Genomic DNA, 18,978 nt, shown 5'->3' with positions numbered 1-18,978 from the left:
GCCATCAGCAAACTTACTAAGGAATCCCTCAAGTCCTGAGTCTAAGTAATTTACGAAGACATTGAAGAGTGCTGGCCCTAAGACGGATCGCTGCAGAATCCCACTAGTCGCCAGACTGCCATAATCCCTTTTACTAGAACCCTTTGAGCCTGGCCCATCAGCCAATTGCTCTCCCACTGCATTGTGTGTTTACCCAGCTGTGTGCTGGCCATTTTTTCCAGATACTGTGAGAGACAGTATCAAAGGCTGTACTGAAATCCAAAACGGTCACATTGGCAGGCTTCCCTTGGTCAAATAGGTGGGTAACCTTGTTGTTTAACAAAATCAAGTTTGACAAGAAAGACTTTACACACATGAATCCATGCTGGATGAGAGCAATGACTGCATTCAGATGTTTTTCAATAACTCCCAGAACGACCTTCTCATGATTTTGCAAGGAACAGAAGTGAAGCTGATGGGCCTGTTGTTGCCAGGGTCATCCTTGTTGCCTTTCTTGTAGATTGGTACAATGTTTGCCAGCTCCCAGTCATCCGGGACCTGTCCAGGTCCCCAGGAGTGTTGAAAAATATTCGAGAAAGGTCTTGCTATGATGTCAGCCAGCTCTTTAAACACCCTTGGATGGATCCCATTATGCCCAACGACTTGTATGGATCTAGCTGGAGTAGCAAATCCCTTACAAGTTCTGGAATGACTGGAAGTTTATCAGTCTTGTGGCCATGGTTTTGTAGCCCAGGGAAATGGGGGCTCTCACTCCATCGTCAGTGTTTAAGACTGAGGTGAAGAAAGCATTAAACATCTCACGTTTGTCTATGTCCCCATTAAAAAGGTGACCATGTTCACCAAGTAATAGCCCAGTGTTATTTCTAGTTTGCCTTTTGACATTAATATATTTTGAAAGCCTTCTTTATTGTCCTTCACAGCACTGGCCAGCTGCACTTCTAATTGAGCTTTGGTCACACATATTTCCTCCCTACAGTGGTGAGCAGCATCTCTGTAGTCCTTCCACGTGCCTGACCTTGCTTCCACTAAACATGTAATTTCTTTTCACACTGTATTTCAAGAAGAAGATCCCTGCTCAAGCAACCTGGCTTTTTGCTTCACCTGCTAGATTTTTGGCGTTTTGGAATTGCCTGTTCCTGTGATTTTAGTAGGTGGTACTTAAAAAATGGCCAACACCGATGGACCCCAACACCTTCAAAAACTTCTTCTCAAGGAATCTTGCTAAGTAATTCTCTGAGCAGCTTGAAGTCTGCTCTCCTCATATCTAGTGTTAAGATCTTGCTGGCAGTTTTCCTACCATTAGCAAAGATTTTAAATCCGACTGCTTCATGGTCAGTGTGGCCAAGTCGCCACTTCTCCTACAAGACCCTCTTTGTCTTAAAGAAGACACACCTAGTGAACTTAGTTTAATCGGATGTTTCCATGCTTACAGTCATCGTAATCAAGAGCTATTCTGAAGCAAGAGAACAGAAAGTATGGTGCTTTCATCAAACATTATGGAATAAGAAAAAAGTATTATAAGATCACGCACTTAAATTCAAAGCTTCACTGCAAGGCCACAAAGACGACCTGTGGTCAATTAATCTGAATTTCACTGTACTTCAAGCCATAAGGCTCTCCACAAATATTTTGTTTTGAAATAATGTTTATATTTTAAAAATACATGGCATCTTTCCCAGGATGGAGAATCCACTATTTTTGTTTTAACGGTTAATTACACTCATTATTATCTAATTCCGCTTTATTTTAGCCTGACTTTTTTTACTATAGAAACTGAGATATTTAGTTAGGCTTTCACACATCCTTTATATCAAAATATGTGTGCTCAAAATCTGTGTCATAATTAGTTTGAATTTGTCAGCTTCCATTCACTGGTTCTTGCTGGTTGCTAAAATAAAGAATCCATTCCAAAAAGTAGTTCTTCACATGAGTACCTGTTCAGGGACTGTGATCAAGTTACCCTTTGATGTCTCCTTTGATAAACTAAGTAAATGGGCCTATTGGAGTCTTTCATTATAGGATGTGTGTTCCAATCCTTTAATCATGCACACAGCTCTTCTCTGAACCCCCTCAAAGTTATCAACATCCTTTTTGATAGCTCATCACTTCAAAGCATTTTCGTGTTAAGTCAGCTATCATCACCACTTGGGTATCACTGACTCCTTATAGGAAGTTTGTGCTAGTGACAAAACACCCAGCATTCACTTTTGAAGCACAGAATGCTTTCACTGTTATTTCTATCTAGGAGGAAGAGGTAAAAACAAACAAACAAAACAAAAACAAAAACAAATTAAAACAAAAGAAAACAAAACAAATGTTCTGCTGGTCAGAGAGCATTTTCTTTTAACATTCTTCTTGTAACCCACTGCCATAGAGAGTAGGAGGGAATTTTATTACCTGAAAAGGCAGGTTTTTTGAAAGTACAACACAGAATTAAAAAAAAAAGTGTTGTTGCTTGAAGGATATGTTAATGTTGGTTTTCTACCCAATAAATGCAACAAGTTTCCACTGAGGCTTACAAGCTGATTGAGAGAGACAACACAAAGATACTTATGGGATTAGTTGTTCACCTAATTGCAAACTGTGGCTGATTAGAGATGTTTAGTGTGACTTTCTTGCAGTGGTTTCATTCCCTATGTCTAAACCTTGGAGTCCAAAATGCTGCAATCTGGGGTGCCTGTGGGATTCCACCAGAATTTAAAACATCTTAACAAAGTAATCATAGACAGTTCTTTCTTACCTCAAATTGCTACATAATGGTATATAACAATTTTGGAAACCACCTCTGGTTAAAAATCCTTTTGCTGCAAAATATTGATTTAGTGGATAGCAATATGCTGTCACAAAGGTAAAACACTGCCTTACATGAGAGGTGTACCTAACATGGGATATTGCATTAAGCTAATACTTCCCACATGCTTTGATTGTGGCTGCCTTGTGTGATCCAGCTAAACAGTACAGAAAGAACAGTGTTAACATCTTAAATTTCTTCTGCAGCACAAGTTCTGATTTGTGATTCAAATGGAAAAACTAGTTATATTCCAATCCTGACCTAAATAGGGCAGTGCAGGTATTCTACTGAAAAAGCTGGATCCATCCAAGGTTGGTTTAAGCTAGCTGCTTCTGATATCACTTAGAAAAAGAGCTCTTATTTTGTGATTCAGGTCTTCTAAGTACATGGACAAGGAGTTCATTTAGGAGAGAAATTGAATAACTAGAAAGAATGAGATTAAAGAGAGCAGCAGGGATTTGAAAAAAAAAATCCTGTAGGCATCCTTTCTTCCTTGTCTTTCTCCACTTTCTTCCTTCTTGAGTTCTTTGCTTTTCTCTTTGTTTTCCTTTTGATGACTGTTCTTTTCCCACTTTTTCTCTTCTCCTTCTCTTCCCATCTTCCTCTGCCTTTGCTTCCCTCCATTCCCCTCTTTTCCTCTTTCTTTTTTCTCTCTCTCTCTTCTGTACATTAGATCTACAGTCAGCCCAAGCAACAAGTTGTCTCTTGCCCAAAATGCAGGTAGGAGCTGTATCAGCTACTGCTATTGCAGCTCTTAATAACAGTAGGATGACAGGCTTTACCCACCTGAGAGACTGCCTCTCTCACTTCCCAGGTCAGGCTGCTGTTTAAGCTGCTGTCAGAACTGTAGTTTGTAGAAGCATTTTTATCAGATAGCCAAGGGACAGAAAGAGAAAGAAAAAAATAATTGGTGTAACCTGACAAACCTGAAATTCTGACACACATTGTGATGAGAGGCAAGTGTCAAGTGCTGGTGAGAGTGAAGATTTTCAGAGCTGAGTGAACCAGGTCTCCTCCCTCCTTACCCAGCTCAGTTCAAGGCAGACAAGGCAGAGTAATATAAATTTTGAGGTTTTGTTTTGTTTCGTTTTTTTTTACAGAAATATAAGGTGATATCCACAGCTTGTCCACAAGAATTACGCTTGAAATATAAAAGTTTATAAATAAAGCTGTTGCTTGCCATTTAGTCTTACATTTGGTTCTGCACTATTCTGCATTAACTGCATGTCTGTTTTTAGAGTCCAAGGTTCTGCAACTCACTTTCCTCCTTTCAAAATCCTTCAAACTGAATAATTTTAAAAATTTCTGTAAAATCATCCTTTCATTCTTTTATATTCTTATATTCATGAAAATAAGGTGAAATAAAGAAGATTCCTTTCCCTCCCGGAAACACTGCTAAGGTTTTGGATGCACTTAATTCACTGGCAAGATCCATTACCAACAGTTCATCCATGTGAAACTTGATTAATTAACCAGGTGTAAAACACCCTCTGCTCTGTGAGGTATCCATAGGTTTTGTTATTACATGCCCCTTCACAAAGGAAAATCATAGCCTGGTGAATACTCTGTGTGTGAAGAGTGCTTAGGGTAAGACACTGATAATCTTAAACTCAGAGAAATACTAGTCCTGCAAAGAACATTACAGCATGTTGTTGTTGTGCCACCAGTTCCACTGTCAGCCTTCTCTCTGTATATTTTCCCAATACTAATCCAAATAATTCCATTAATTCAGCTTATTAACATATTTTCCAAGTCACAAATGGCTTCTATCTATAATGATTGATTTCCCTTCATTATCTTATAAAACCTTTTGCTTCCAACTGAACAAGTGTAGGAGCCAAAACTGATGTAAGTGATTAGAGAATGAATACACGTATTCCCACTCCCAGGGGGACATAAGTTATTAATACCATAATTTTAGCTATTATTGTAATGTTTTCCTGGGCAGGTTTTTTTTTCCTTTTCCACAGCGTAATTTCTCTGGACAACTGATGGCTTAATCAAATCAGTAGCTCAGTTGCATTGTCCAACACTAAGAATGCAGAGAATATGGCTTGTTTGCACTTTTAGAACAGATGGTAATCCTGAAAGTACATCGTAAGTCTGGTGCATATTGCTAGGCTGGACTTACTGTGCATCTGCAGGTCAGCCAGAATGATGCTGTCAATCCAAAATCACAACGACTGAATGAATCTTCCAGTCACTTGACGGTGTTACTGACATTATTGGAACCTGAAGTTCAGCCACATCATTTAAACATTAAAAATGAGAAAAGGTGTAACACTAAATTTGTAACTTACTTGTGTTAGTGGTAGTCCTAGGGACAGCAATCAATATGCTAAATCTTGTTTGCCGTTTATGGACTGCTGGGACACACACTTCATTCCTTTTGTGATCTGAGAGACACAACTAAGATAAACAAGTTAATATGTAATGTAAGGTAATATACACATGTGAAGTTTTTAGGGGGATTTGTCCTATATATAACATCACCATCTGTTAATTGTCACAACAACCCATCTTGTCTGTAACTATACAGACAGTCACTATACAGTGACTATAACTTAAATAAAGTATAATCTTTATCATAAGTATACAAAAGCCTTCAAGCTACTTTTTTTTTTTTTTTTCCTAAGGGTCATCATTTAGTTAAGTAAGAAAAATATCACCTTACAAAGAAACTTTCTAGATCTCTTCATATTCTCTGAACTTCTTTCTTTCCTTTTTTACATTTTGCACACATATACCCCACACACCAAAATATTTTTCTCCCAGGCTGAGACCTCTTCTATTAGTTTAGCCTAGAGCAAATTCCTATTGCTGAGTTATAATGGACTGGAAATAGGTATTTATAATGAAAATGTCAGTGACACTATAATAACTTCCAAATCATGTTTCTACAAAGCATGCTGTTGTTCTTGTTGTACTTAGAGAAATTCTGTTCTGTTTGATTTGTTCCTTAGGTTCTTAACCTGTCTGTTCTTTTAGGCTGACAAGATCTGCTGAAGCATTCTAAATATTTATGTCTTCCTGTTGTCAGGTCATAATCGTGTTTTATGGTAATATGATATATAAAATATGATAAAAATTTTTTCTTCCATCTTTTTTCTGGAAGAAATGTGAAGAAAAGTGTTCTAGAGAAATCACAGTCAAATGATACATCATTTCTTCGTGTATTAGTCATTGTCTTGCTGTTAGCTCCTAAATTAAAATAACTTCTGTTTATTAACAGATATATTTTTTCTTCATGCAAGTCATTCCACCCATGTAATCCTGTGTAAGAATGCTCCAAAATACTCCAAAACAGAGCTTTATTAATAATTTTTCCTGATTTAGAGAGCTATGTCACTGAATTCCTGCCTTTGAGCTTACTGTTGCTAAGTCGCTGCTTCTGGCTTTTCTGAGTTCATCATGAATGTTAATAGCAACAGAACTTCATGTTACACACTGCTGCTCAGACAGTTGGATGTTGCTAGGTACCATGCTGCTCTCTTTCAACTCCTTAGGGAAGTTTACAGTTAGTTAGTCCTTTAAACATTATTCCACCCCCTGGGAAGGAAATTATCTTCTAATATTTTTCTTTCTTTTCCTTCTTTCTTTTTTTTTTTTTTGGGGTCTTTGTTTTTGTTTGTTTTATTTTGGGGTTTTTTTGGGGGTTTGTTTTTGTTTTGTTTTGTTTTTTTGTTACAGTTTGCTTATTGCCTCTGATATGATGTCATTGCTCAGGTTATAATGGCCAGCTTTAAATCCCCATGTTGTTTCCTCAAGGTTGTAATATTTTATGCTGATTTTCCTGAGGGATTGGCTGTATTCTAAGATTGAGAAGTAATTTTCCTTAGCTGTAACTGTCCCTCATGAGTTATAAGGGGTAAAACCATTAAAGACTTAATAATGGAGGTGCATTGATACACTAATTTTTCATAAGGTTTGGGGTTTTTTGTTATGTCATAGTCAGATGAAAACTATTTTTTCCATCCTGAACAAGACCTAAGTGAATCAGACTTGCCTGTGTGGTACACCAAATGGGGTTTTAGTAGACTAGAACAAGAAAACAGAATAGAATGAGAGAAGTTTGGTGTGAATCTGACTGCAGATGCACAGGATGAGTTTGTGAGGAGACCCCAGACAATAGGCTTAGCTCTTCTGATCAACTAAGAGGGAGCTGCATTGGCTGTTCATCTGCTATGAAATATCATGGGGATCATATAAGTTAATTAGTACTATTAATACAGTTTTCTTAATTGCTTAGTAAAACTATAGATCAGATTTTAAAAGGTTGTGTGGCACACTAGGAAAAAGGAAGTGTGTTACTCCACTTGAAGTAGCATGTCTTGAGGTCTTTGACCTAATTGTCAAGCATACAAAGGTGACTTCACTGTAAAGTTACTGGAGTTTTGCAATGAGTATTGGGATTTCCCCTAATGAAGAATGATTATCAGATAAACAGCAAGATCATCAGGACTTCTTTCTCAATATAAGTTTCCTCCACCTGTTCTAACTTGCAGTGTTTGCCAGTGGAAAAAGCAGATCTAATTTTCCAATATATTGTCTCTAAATGGATAATAGACATCACTGATAATCCAACTTCCACTGCTAACAAACAAGGCATTTTCCTGAAATACCAAGTCAGAAGGTGGTAACACTAATAATAAAATTTCTGTCATAAATTATTTTCTTCTTATTAAATAGACTTATCTGCATCAAACAAAATTAATGTGGAAAAAGAAAAGGAGTTTTCAGATGATTGATTTCAAACTTAGAGTAGCATCTTCACAAGCATATAAATTAGCTACTTTCGTACCTATCTGACTTTGATTAGTTTTCAGCCTCCGAACATAAACCAGTTTCTAAGATCTTTCTTCTTTGAAGTATACATACCACATAATTTTTGCACTTGCTATAGGACTAGGTTTTTATAACTTGATGCTTGCATGAAATGTCAGTAAATCAGTACAGTTTACTTGCTACAAATCAAAATTGTTCTTCCAAAAATGTTAAGGGGCCAGTAAACTTAGAAAGGAGTTCATGACATAAAAAAAAAAAAAAAGAAGAAGAAAGTAAAAGTAAAACCCCCAAAGATAAAGAAAAGCCATGCTGTAGACGCTTATTCTTCAATACTTCAATACTTCAATATTGAATTCTTGATCCGAGTATGTCGATTATTTAGTAATTGATCAATAACCAAGAGCAATATATGTACCCAGATATCAGAAAATATTCATTATATTATCCCCCCTAACCATACTGAAAATTAGATTGGGAAAATATTGGAAGTGCCCATTGCTGTTACGTCTTATGCAAAAGTTCAAAGAATGGAATTTCCATCCTAATATTTCAATATTAGTTTTGAACTCAAAAGAATATTAAAATGCATGATACTGAAAGTGTTTATGAAACAAAGAAGTTCAGAAAAAAAAATAAAGCAAAACATCAAAATAACTTGTTTTGATATTTTCAACTAATATTAAAAGTTTTCCTTTGAAAAGTCTGAACATTTTACATTGTTGATTAATACAAATATAAACTTTGGTGTACTACTGAGATTTAAGATCTATCTATGGATTCATTGAATTGACATTATGTTTGTGATGCTTTCTGTATGTTGTAAAACATGTCCCAACTTCTTTATATTAATAGAGAGAGGAAAAAAAGCAAAGCAATCTGATGCTACTGCTATATTCCTTGTGGGGAGGTAGAGGGGAATATGGCATTTCTTCATTTCCCTTTGTTTACTCTTTTTTTTCTTTTTTTTCAAATGTAATTTTCTCTCCCATGGAAGTGTAGAAGATTTTACCTAAACAAATACCTTTAGATATGTGAATACTTAAAAGCCTACTTCAGTTCATATATAATATGAAGTAAGAATAAAAGCGTTGTCACTTCTATATTTTATCCAGCAAACAAGAAGAGCAGAAGAGTAGTAACCTGGGAAATCAAAATAAGTTCCTTTGATTCACTTAACACTTTTTATTTTGAAATATTGATGGAGCCACACCTAGTAAAGCTATTGTAATCAGATTAGACTTTCATGCTGTTATTCTGTCTGACTGATTAAGTGCAACTAGTATTATGAAAGTGAGTACTTTACAGAGGAAGACTTGGTGATTTGACCACTTAACTTTAACAATGCTACCCCATTCTAGGCAATGGTAATTACGCCTTTTCTGCTGAGCTCAATAAGGACAAGTGCAAGGTCCTGTATCTGGGTCAGGGCAATCCCCAGTATCAATATGGCCTGGGGGAGGAAGGAGCTCATAGCAGAGCTGCCGAGAAGGATCTAAGGGTACTAGTGGATGAAAGATTGGACATGAACCAGCAATGTATGCTCACAGCCCAGAAGGACAGTAATACCTTGGGCTGCATCAAAAGGAGCATGGCCAGAAGGTTGAGGGAGGTGATTTTCTTTCTCTACTCTCTGGTCAGATCACATCTGGAGTACTATGTCCAGCTCTGGAGTGGTTAGCATTATTTCTGGTTTAGCTCTTATGTAAGCTCACAAGGGAAAAAATAATTACGTATTTTGGATTTACAGGGATTTTAATATTTAAAATAGCTCAGCTTGCAAAATCATTAGAAGGTGGACTGATCTTGCTACCATTTTTGTTATGTTAAAACTGTGTGATTCTATGGACCTGAAAAAACAGTGTTAGCTGTCTCCAAAAATACCTTCAAATGCACAAGTCACTTTCTAGCTTCCGTGCCCTATATGAAAGGTGAACATTTCAAGGGAAGGTTTGAAGATTTATAATGAATCAAAAATATCACCACTGTACATGAAGAAAAAAATTGATCACTGTTGTTTCTCACTTACTGTAGCCCTTGAAGCACGAGGGCATTTAGCTCTGATACAATAATTTTAGCCTCTTTATGGATAATCTCACTTTTCCCTCTAAAACTCTTATAATTGTTGAATGCACTTACAGTCTTCTTACATTCAGGAGAGGAAGCAATTGTCCTGGTTTTGTTGAAAAACAGTTTCTCTTTTAGTGAATTTCCCTGTCAGCTAAAGCCTTCTTACTAACTGCATTTTCCTGAAAGCTAGATGCATGTTTTGGCAGACATAGCAATAGTATGCAAGGTCATTGATAATGATGTATCCCACGAGATGTGCAAGTGGGAGGTGACTAAAACTGACCAACTAAGTATTCCATTCCATTCATGTGATACTTCATATAAAAGTGGGAGATCACGAGGATCTCGTCCCTTTTCCTTATGGCCGACATTAGGACAGGAACTTGCGAGTCCTCTCTGCGAACTGAGGCCTAGTGACAGACTGAATCCAGTTCCAGTTGGCTGCAGGGTCCAGTCCAGGACATCCAGGTGCCAGCCCTACATCTGCTGGCGCAGTTGCCGGGACTTTCGAGATTGTTTTTTTTACCTTTTGTATTATTTTCTCTTTTTTTATTAGTAGCATTAGTAAAATATTTTTAATTTTTTCCAACTCTCTTCTCTTTGTCCTTCTTTCCCTCCCAATCACCTGTCTTTGGTGGGAAGGGGGAAGAGGAAGGGTCTAAAGGGGAAAGTGTGTGGAGAGTGGGTTAACAATACATCTGCCATGATTTATTGCCACCCTGCAACCAAACTTCGACAGTAATGTTATTTAGTTTCCTTTCAGGCCTTAGAAGAAGGCACTTCCTACTACTAAACCAAAATATTTTAAATTATTCTAAATTATTCTATATATTTATTGTATCAGTCTTTACTGATCTGGCTTAGCTCTATTAAAGGAATTTGTATCAGACCTGTAGGTTTCTATTCTGTGATTAATGTAATATCAAACTCTTCAAAACTAAAGATAGGGATTGATAGATAATGGAATTTGTTGTAGTATTAGAACGCACAAAATCACACAGACTGGAAAAACGTGTAAAGCTTGAAAATACATATTGTCATGCATTCATTTCTAAATAAATGCCTTCATTTCTTAGACATTGAAATGCCTTCTCCTGTTCTTAGAATTTTTGTATGGATGACTTTAGCATTACTTCTGGAAAGCCATTTTTCCTATTAAATGTTCATGTACTAGTGCTATGCCCTGTGTGGCTTTAAACAGACCAACAGTAAGCCATGATTAATAGCAATAACTCTAGTAAACTATTTGTCTAGATGACATCATAATACTAAACCTTCATCTTCTTGCATGGATTTAAGAAGTGAAGGCTCATTCACAGCAGATAGAAGAAACCTGTGGTAAGTTTTTTTAGTCTTCCAAGGCAACTTGAAAATCCTGGGGACTTCTGTGATTGCTTTTTTTCCTATTATATCCACAACATTATAGAAACCATACCTAATATAGTAGAGTGATGAGCAGATTATCCTTGGATGCAGGAGATATAGTATACAGTTAGGCCTTGGTGACACACTGAGAGGAAAACACAAACAATAAATGCCACAGAATGTGTGAGCAGCAGGGAGGCATGAGTCCAGCCCTGGCAAAGTACTCCAAAGTGAAAATCAGTGTAAGCAGATAAAAGCAGACATTGGTCTGGACTTTTTAATCAGGCACATGGAGCAAAGCTCAGACAGGAATAATAAATCTGTGGCTATGTTCTGGCACAGAGGGATCACTGCAGTCGATCAGGTCAATGTTTATGTTAACTGTGGTGGAAGTCATTGAACATTCACCTTTCACCATTGAAAATGAGTCAGCAGGTTAGAAACTGTTGCTGATTTATGCAACAGCATGCAATCTCACTAACTATGTAGATGGAAACCGTAAGGTAGGAAGTTCGAAACAATCCCTAGTTTAGATAGGGTGTTGATATAGTGGAAATGCATTATGTGAATGTGAGTTGGCATTTTGAAACATCCATTTGCAACATAGTAAGGGACAATTAGGAGGGAAGTGCACAAATTTGTGCTTATGCTAGATAGCTTTACTGATGCTCAAAGCACTTGGATAAATGGCAGCATTTTGAGGAGCTGAGCTCCTGGTTCTGTCCATTGAACTCTAGATAGTCAAGCTTACAGTCTCTGTCTCTAAACAGGTTTTCATGAGGAAATAATTAAGCAAACAGAAAACACATTTGTTTTCACATTATCTTCAACACACCGGAGTGATTCTTTTCCTAACAATCACACAAAGTGTCCAGGAGTGATCTAAAAGATGCAGGCATACAAATGACTGTCAGAAGAGGGGTTTTCAAACACCTCCTCCATGTGAGTTCAGAGCTTTCTCAGCTGCCTGAATGCATAGATCATAGATTTGCAGACATTATGTAGAGAAGCTGCTATTCACCCTAGTGATTAATTATAAAGAGTGTGAGTGACTCACAGGATCACCATTAGCCACCCTAACAAGCACTCTTGGAGTGCTCTCTACTGGGTTTTTTAAGAAGACCCTTGGGGACCTATCTTAAGTCAATCATTCGGCTACTTCAAGGAGTTTCTCATTGCCACAAGACAAACAAACTTCCTCAAGGACAAAACCAAGCAGTTTCGAATTATGTCAGCAGATGTCCAGATGTCTCTGGAAAGAACTTGCTTCTCTGAAGAGTTGAGGAAGAGCACATTCTTCACAGCACTCTGTCCCCAAGGTAAGCAACATCACCTTCAGACAAAGGGAAACACAATTATCCTGCTAACATTTCTGGGTGGCGTTGCAGTAATACTTTGAGTAATCTTTCCTCATATTTTGTCCAGTTCCTACACCTAAAGCTAGTCAGCACTTGACAATTCCCTAGTTGGAAATGTTGATTTTCACAACTGCTATATTGTTTGCTCTGAACTGCAGAGATCTCCAGATTTCCTCAGAAAGAGCACTTAAATTCCCTCCTGCATGCCTTTTTAAAGACCAGCTAACCACACTGTTTAGATCATAGTCACTACCTACTTTGATGTCCTACTGTGCCTGTGAGTAACATAAATGACATTGATAACAAGTAGGAGTCAAAGAAAGAGGTGGATTTATGTTTATGCTGGGGGAATTTTCTAAGCTGGAAAGAAAAGTCTATAAAATTTCTTTGTGTGCTATATTTCCTGCATCATCCTCTCCTCAATGTCACAAATATAACATTGATATGCAAGCTAAATAGACCAACTCAACAGTCAATTCCAACAGAAGCAGCTGAGTGTGGTTAAAGATGACACATGGATCACTTTGACTCATTTTGGATACCTGTTATTTTTTATCTCCTACTTGAATTTATGTTATTATGCTGGAAAACACAGGAACTGAAGGCGGGAAGAATCACTTGAGTACAATCATTGTAACAACATAAAGAAAGACTATATGAAATTCAATAGGGAGATAAATACTTTCTAAAAAGTTTTTGCTAAATTTAAGCTTTTGGGAAAAAAATCAGAGGACAAGTTCAGGGGTAGGTACAATAAACCAAAGTGCTAAAACTGTTTTGGGAAAAAAAAAAAATAAAAGAGGTGTTGAGTACACAGAAACAGATTTTTTAACTCAATGAAGAGATAATCATGTAAATTACAATTACTGTGATCTTGCCAGATGCAACATAATGATCCACGGATTATTAAAGACAAGAAATGCCATGTCCTCATTTTGCAGATATAGTCTGACATGTTGGTAAGATTTATACAACTTAAGGCCAATAGTATGACAGCTGCAACAACCTCCGTACAAATTTCCATCGGTGTGAATGGATAAATATTGTCACAGGTTATGGAATTCACCTTTTTAAGTCCTGCATGTAAAAAGGAGTGAAATGCAACATCTATCAGAAAGAAGACTTGAAGATCAGAATGGCCTCAAATGAGAAAATACATTCTGAATGAGGTCTTCAAGAATTAAATGTCTTCTTTTTCATAACCATCTGATGATTATCAGAGAAAGAATACTGCACTGAATAGTCCAGAGACTTAATTTATTATGATTTCTGTAGGAAAACAAAGACAAATTAAATTAAACCAAACCAAACTAAAACATCTGTACCAAATCAAACCAAAACAGTGCCCCAGCCCTGATTTTCTATCACTTTATTTCTGAAGTGGAATTGCAGACTTTACGTTTACTATTCTTTTGCATTCTTTGGAGAGATTAGGTGGCCCACAAAACAGATGCAGCTGAATAATGAAGCCCTTTGTGCTTCAACCAGTGCCAACAATGAGGCTGATGCTGACAGTCAGAGGAACCAGTTCCTGCTGTACTCCAAGGACATCTTGTCAGGTTCCAGCCTCTGACTATCACATGTTATAGTTACATGTTTTGTGTCAGCAACAGTATAATAGAAAATCTTTACAATGTAATTTGCAGAAAGAATTGTAGCATTACAAACACAGAATTCACTATGTGAGTATTGAACAAATAAAGGAGAGAGAAGAAGATGCCTAGGCCACCTAATCTGATATACACATCTGCATGTTTATTGCAGTTTCAGGGAGTTTATTTATGCATGATTTTGAAATGAAGCACGTATTAATTAATTTTTGCTTTAGTACATTTGATAATTGTCTTCTTTCCCATATCTGCTTTTTTTTTTCTTAGGAATTTCATTAAAATGAACACCTAATATTGATACAGAAATTAAGTTATTAATTAAAAATATACAGCAGTCAGGAAACTGAAGTGTTACTATTTCCATGCAAAGGCTAATTCTGACATAACACATACATTATATATCTGCCTGAAAGCATTTCTCAGTATAGCCAGTAAGCCAAAATAGCACAAACCATTAGTGTTGTGTGATCATGTTAATGTAGCCATGGGAATTTTAACATTGTAATTTTTTGACCCATGTGCATTTGACTTCTCACACAAATATCATAGTAGATGAGATTCTTAAGTGCTATAAAATGATGTAGTTGGACAGAAATTATTGGACCTATCTTGACCTACATGAACTGAAACTGTACTTAAGTGTAATTGGTAACAGCTCTGTCTTTCTTTATGCACCAAAGTGCCTCTGGACAATGAGTACTCCTTTTGCGTTATTGAAACATACACATATGTCGCGGTTGAGACGAACAAACGACATGGGCCAAGTTCTTTCAAGATGAAAGTAATAGATGCCATTTATTGCTACAAGTGCATTTTTATACAATTCTACCAGTTCATGTGTCTTTTCACTATTGGTTACAAGTTACAGCACTAACATCTCATTGGTTAATTTTTCTATCATCCATGTTATCCTTCTATCCCCTTCTCTCTCACGGGTACATCTCTCCTCTCTCCGGATACTTCTTTACTCCCATCCTTCTCAAGGGTAAATCTTAATATCTCAAGGATGATCTCTACTCTCATATTTTCTGTCAAGGATTCCACAGACCCGCTGCAGTTTCCCACAATTCACCCTTTTTTTATTTGTGCTAAAAATGCTGCCCTCATTGTCTGCTGCAGGGCCCTTTGCAGCAGAGAAATCATGCATGGCAACATTAGTAACACAACCACAACAATCATCAAAACGATCAGTCCTGTTTTCACTACTGATAACAACCATCCTAAAAACCCTCAACCACTAAGCAATTTATTTAACAAATCCCATCAAAATCTTCACACCCATGTCCTTGAGCTAATAACAAAAAATCTATCGCGACCCTACTCTGCCACGTGGCATGTCTTACAGAATCTACATCTAGAAAAAGAATACTCCATACAGGAGGTTTTGGGGTCGCTGTTCCCACATTATCAATGACATCCCTTGGATTCTTCTGTGAGGCACTGCACCAACGAGTTTCATTTCTATAGTCACCAAGGGTAGCATTAACATTTTGCAGTTTTATCCATTCATGCTTTAGCATATTGTCCTGGCACTTTTCACAAACCGACTGGATACAAGTGTCAATGGGCATAGATGTCATCAATTCCAGTTCCTGTGGTTCAATGTCTATTTCCAGGAGGCAATTAATCCAAGGTGCCATGATAGTATTATTACAGTTTGATGCAATGCCTTTGCACCGACCACTATTTTGAAACAATTGTGTGATGCTGCTGTAGTCATCAAGGGGGATGCCAACCAAGCATGTGTGGAACGGGTTTTCCGGAGATGCCATAGCTAGGCATATGGAGTCCTGGTCAGTCGTGTTGGCTAAAGTACTCCACATGTTAGTCTTTGTCTGTGCGGGCATCCAAAACACAGCAGCTGCAACAATCATTGTCAGGAAGATAACACAGGTTTCACGTTTCGTGCCAGCAACCATTGCGGCCCTTGATCTGTAAAGACACAAGCATAACCTCTCCCCCAGTTTATCAATTGATGTGGCCTTTTCCACTGACCATTAACTAGTGATTTGGCCATAAATAATGTAGGTTCTTTCTGATTTAGCATGGTTTTGGGTCACACTTGCAAAGTATTTCATCACATACAATGCTTTTGACAATTGGTTTTGTGGTGTTTTCCCTACTTCTCCCCCCTTTTTGTTTTAAAAAAGAACAAAACCAAAACAAAAAACACAGTTCAGAAGCAGATACGTGCATTGGACCTTGACTACGTACTCAGAATCACAAATCAAATTTAGAGGTTCCTCCTTAAAAGGCTCTAAGTAATGTAAAGCTGTGCCAAGTTCTGCTAATTGGGTTGAACCTTCAATAATTTTTACAGAATGATGCCAGTTGTTATCTTCACACCAAACCACTACAGCTTTATGAGACTTCCCAGAACCATCGACAAAAACTTTGCAAGTATGTAGCATCAGACCAAATACAAGTATGGCCCATGGCCTGATGTTGAAGACTTGCAGGTTCTGCAGCAATTTACATTTTACATTTATGCATGCCAAAAGCTGTGCTGTTAAGAAAACCAGCTAGTGCAATTTACAAAGACATAGATTACAACTAAAATTAAAAAATCAGAATTAAATTTCACAAATGGTACATATATGACAAAAGGATCATGGCCTATTGAAACTTAAATTCATTCCCTGCTTTTCTTGATCAGAGTAACAAGCAGTCTATCAGTCTGCTAGCAATCTCATCATACTGTCCCACAATAGCCACATGTTGTTTCTATGTTGTAGCTACAAATAGACAAATCTGCAAGTCCAATAGAATACAGTCAACCTGTAAGGTTGTCATAAATTTATTCCTCAAAGTTTCCAACTCCATTTTAGCTGTCATATTTATTGGATATTGTTTTCCCTTACCAGATCGAAGTCCTGTTTCAGATCAGTGTAGTATTTGCCTTATCAAAACACTGGCTGTTAATACTACTGGAAATACAGCATTTGAAATTTCCTTGGAGATTTCTCACTTGCAGCAAGCAGATCTGCGCCATCCAAGCAGCTTCTTGTAGGCTATGCAACTAAACAGAATTCTCAGAAAACGTTATTTGAGCTTACAATTTACTTAACAAATCTTAACCTAGGAGACGTATAGGAGTTTCTAACAACTATAAGTATTCATGTATTTAAACTTTGTTCCAAATTTGGCATTCCATTGGTCTCAAAAAATGGCCTTTCTTTCTTTCTCTCTCATGACCTCAAAAACTAGCATGGTGAATTTACTAAGAAGTCACTTACAACTAATTACCACAGAATAAGTCTATTAACAAATTTTTGGTTTAATTTTCCAGTTTCATTAGAACTATGGATCCACTGGTGATGCCTTTAAATTTCACCCTCAGATTCCTTCATGCAGTATTACAGCTCTCTAGCAGTAATATTGCTTGGGGGAGGGGCACAGGGGGGAATAAAACTTCCCTCTCGCCCCCATCTGAGATGGCAAGACGTACAGCCCAGGATGAAAACACATCAGTTTGAACTCCACATCAAACCAATCTGACTCCACTCCACACTCAAATCAGTACCAGTCTGACCCAGAGAAGCACTGAACACTGTGACCCCCAAAGCTGACCAGTGTGAAAAGACTGACTTCAGCAAGGAGGTAAAAGTACGAGCTCTTTTCCCCAGATGTGCCAAAACCTAGGAAACAAGACAGAAGCAAAAATAAACAACACCAACAACCCCTGATTCAAAGCCGAAAAACAACACAGTGCCACAACAAAAATGGATGACAATACTTCAGGGAAAGAAAAAAAAAAAAGGTCAGAGCGGGGGGAGTAAAGCCCCCCTTTCTCTGCTTTAAAAGCGGGCAGCCAGGTTTTTCCAGTTGTTTTTTCTTTCTCTTCCTGCTGCAGTTTTAGATATAACCAAGGTCACGCATCTGGCATAATGGCTGGTACGAAGTAGGAGGCTCTGGGAAACTTCTCAGTTACAATGAGCTGCACATAGGCCTGGGATATTTTGCTCTTTTGTTTACCCATTTCATTCCAACTACACTTTATATGCAATTTCAAGTAGCTCAGCAATAGTTACATTCCTTAGCTCCATTTACCTTTTACAATTTAGAAATGTCAAAAAACAGTATAAACCAGTATAATAAACATAAATCCATTAGTCTATTTTCCTAGATCCAAATCAGTTAATATTCTAGCAATTTTTAAATACAACCTCTTCCAAATTCACAGCTATCTTAGCATTTTAACAATTTAAATGCTTTTCTAACAATATAAGCAATCATTCTAATGTGTAAGGATGCATCCTAAGGGGAGGCAAGGTGGAATTTTAGCAGTGGAACCGGTTCCCATTTTGTAATTATCTCCCCAAACACGATTCTTTTGGTACCAAATACGAATATGCAAACTAAAATACTGAGCTCAGATACAAAAACCATATACCAAGTTCAAATAAGCAGATGGATCACAGTTACACCAATTTAAGACAATATCTCAATTTTTGCATTGCACCTTTGGGCCGCTTACTGCTCAGCCAGGTGGAGGTACCTCTGGGTCTCCCTGACAAAATAGGTCAGTGCGCGCTGAAGCCCCATCGGCACCTGCCGCCGCAGCAAGCTGGACTGGGCAAGGCCTTTTTGTTTTGTTTTGTTTAGTTTTGTTTTGTTTTTTTTAGTGTCTCACCTGGTGCGCCACAGCTGTTATTCCAAAACCATGATTCTTTACATGATGTGCATACGGAAAAAACAAATCCAGCACACCGAGATGAGACACAGCCTGTCACAGAGTTGCGCAAGTCTGAATGCCAGAATAAAGGTAGCATGCTAGAGAAAAGAGAAAAAAAAAATACCCACAAAGAAAACAGGTTAATGAGGAAAGCATCTTGCAGACTTCAGCAAATTTACTGTGACCTGTGTGTTATCAGTTAACTCTCTCTCAGCTTGTTGACGTTCAAACCGTTCCAGCTGTAAAACTGTCTGTAATGATCTAATGATCTCTTGTAGAGTTTTATTTTGTCCTGCTCTTCTCGCCCTAAAAACAACATTAATTGCA

This window comes from Columba livia, chromosome Z, assembly GCF_036013475.1.
Source record: "Columba livia isolate bColLiv1 breed racing homer chromosome Z, bColLiv1.pat.W.v2, whole genome shotgun sequence".
Classification (NCBI taxonomy): domain Eukaryota; kingdom Metazoa; phylum Chordata; class Aves; order Columbiformes; family Columbidae; genus Columba; species Columba livia.
The sequence above is the reverse complement of the archived record's forward strand: the minus strand, read 5'-3'. Positions refer to the sequence as shown.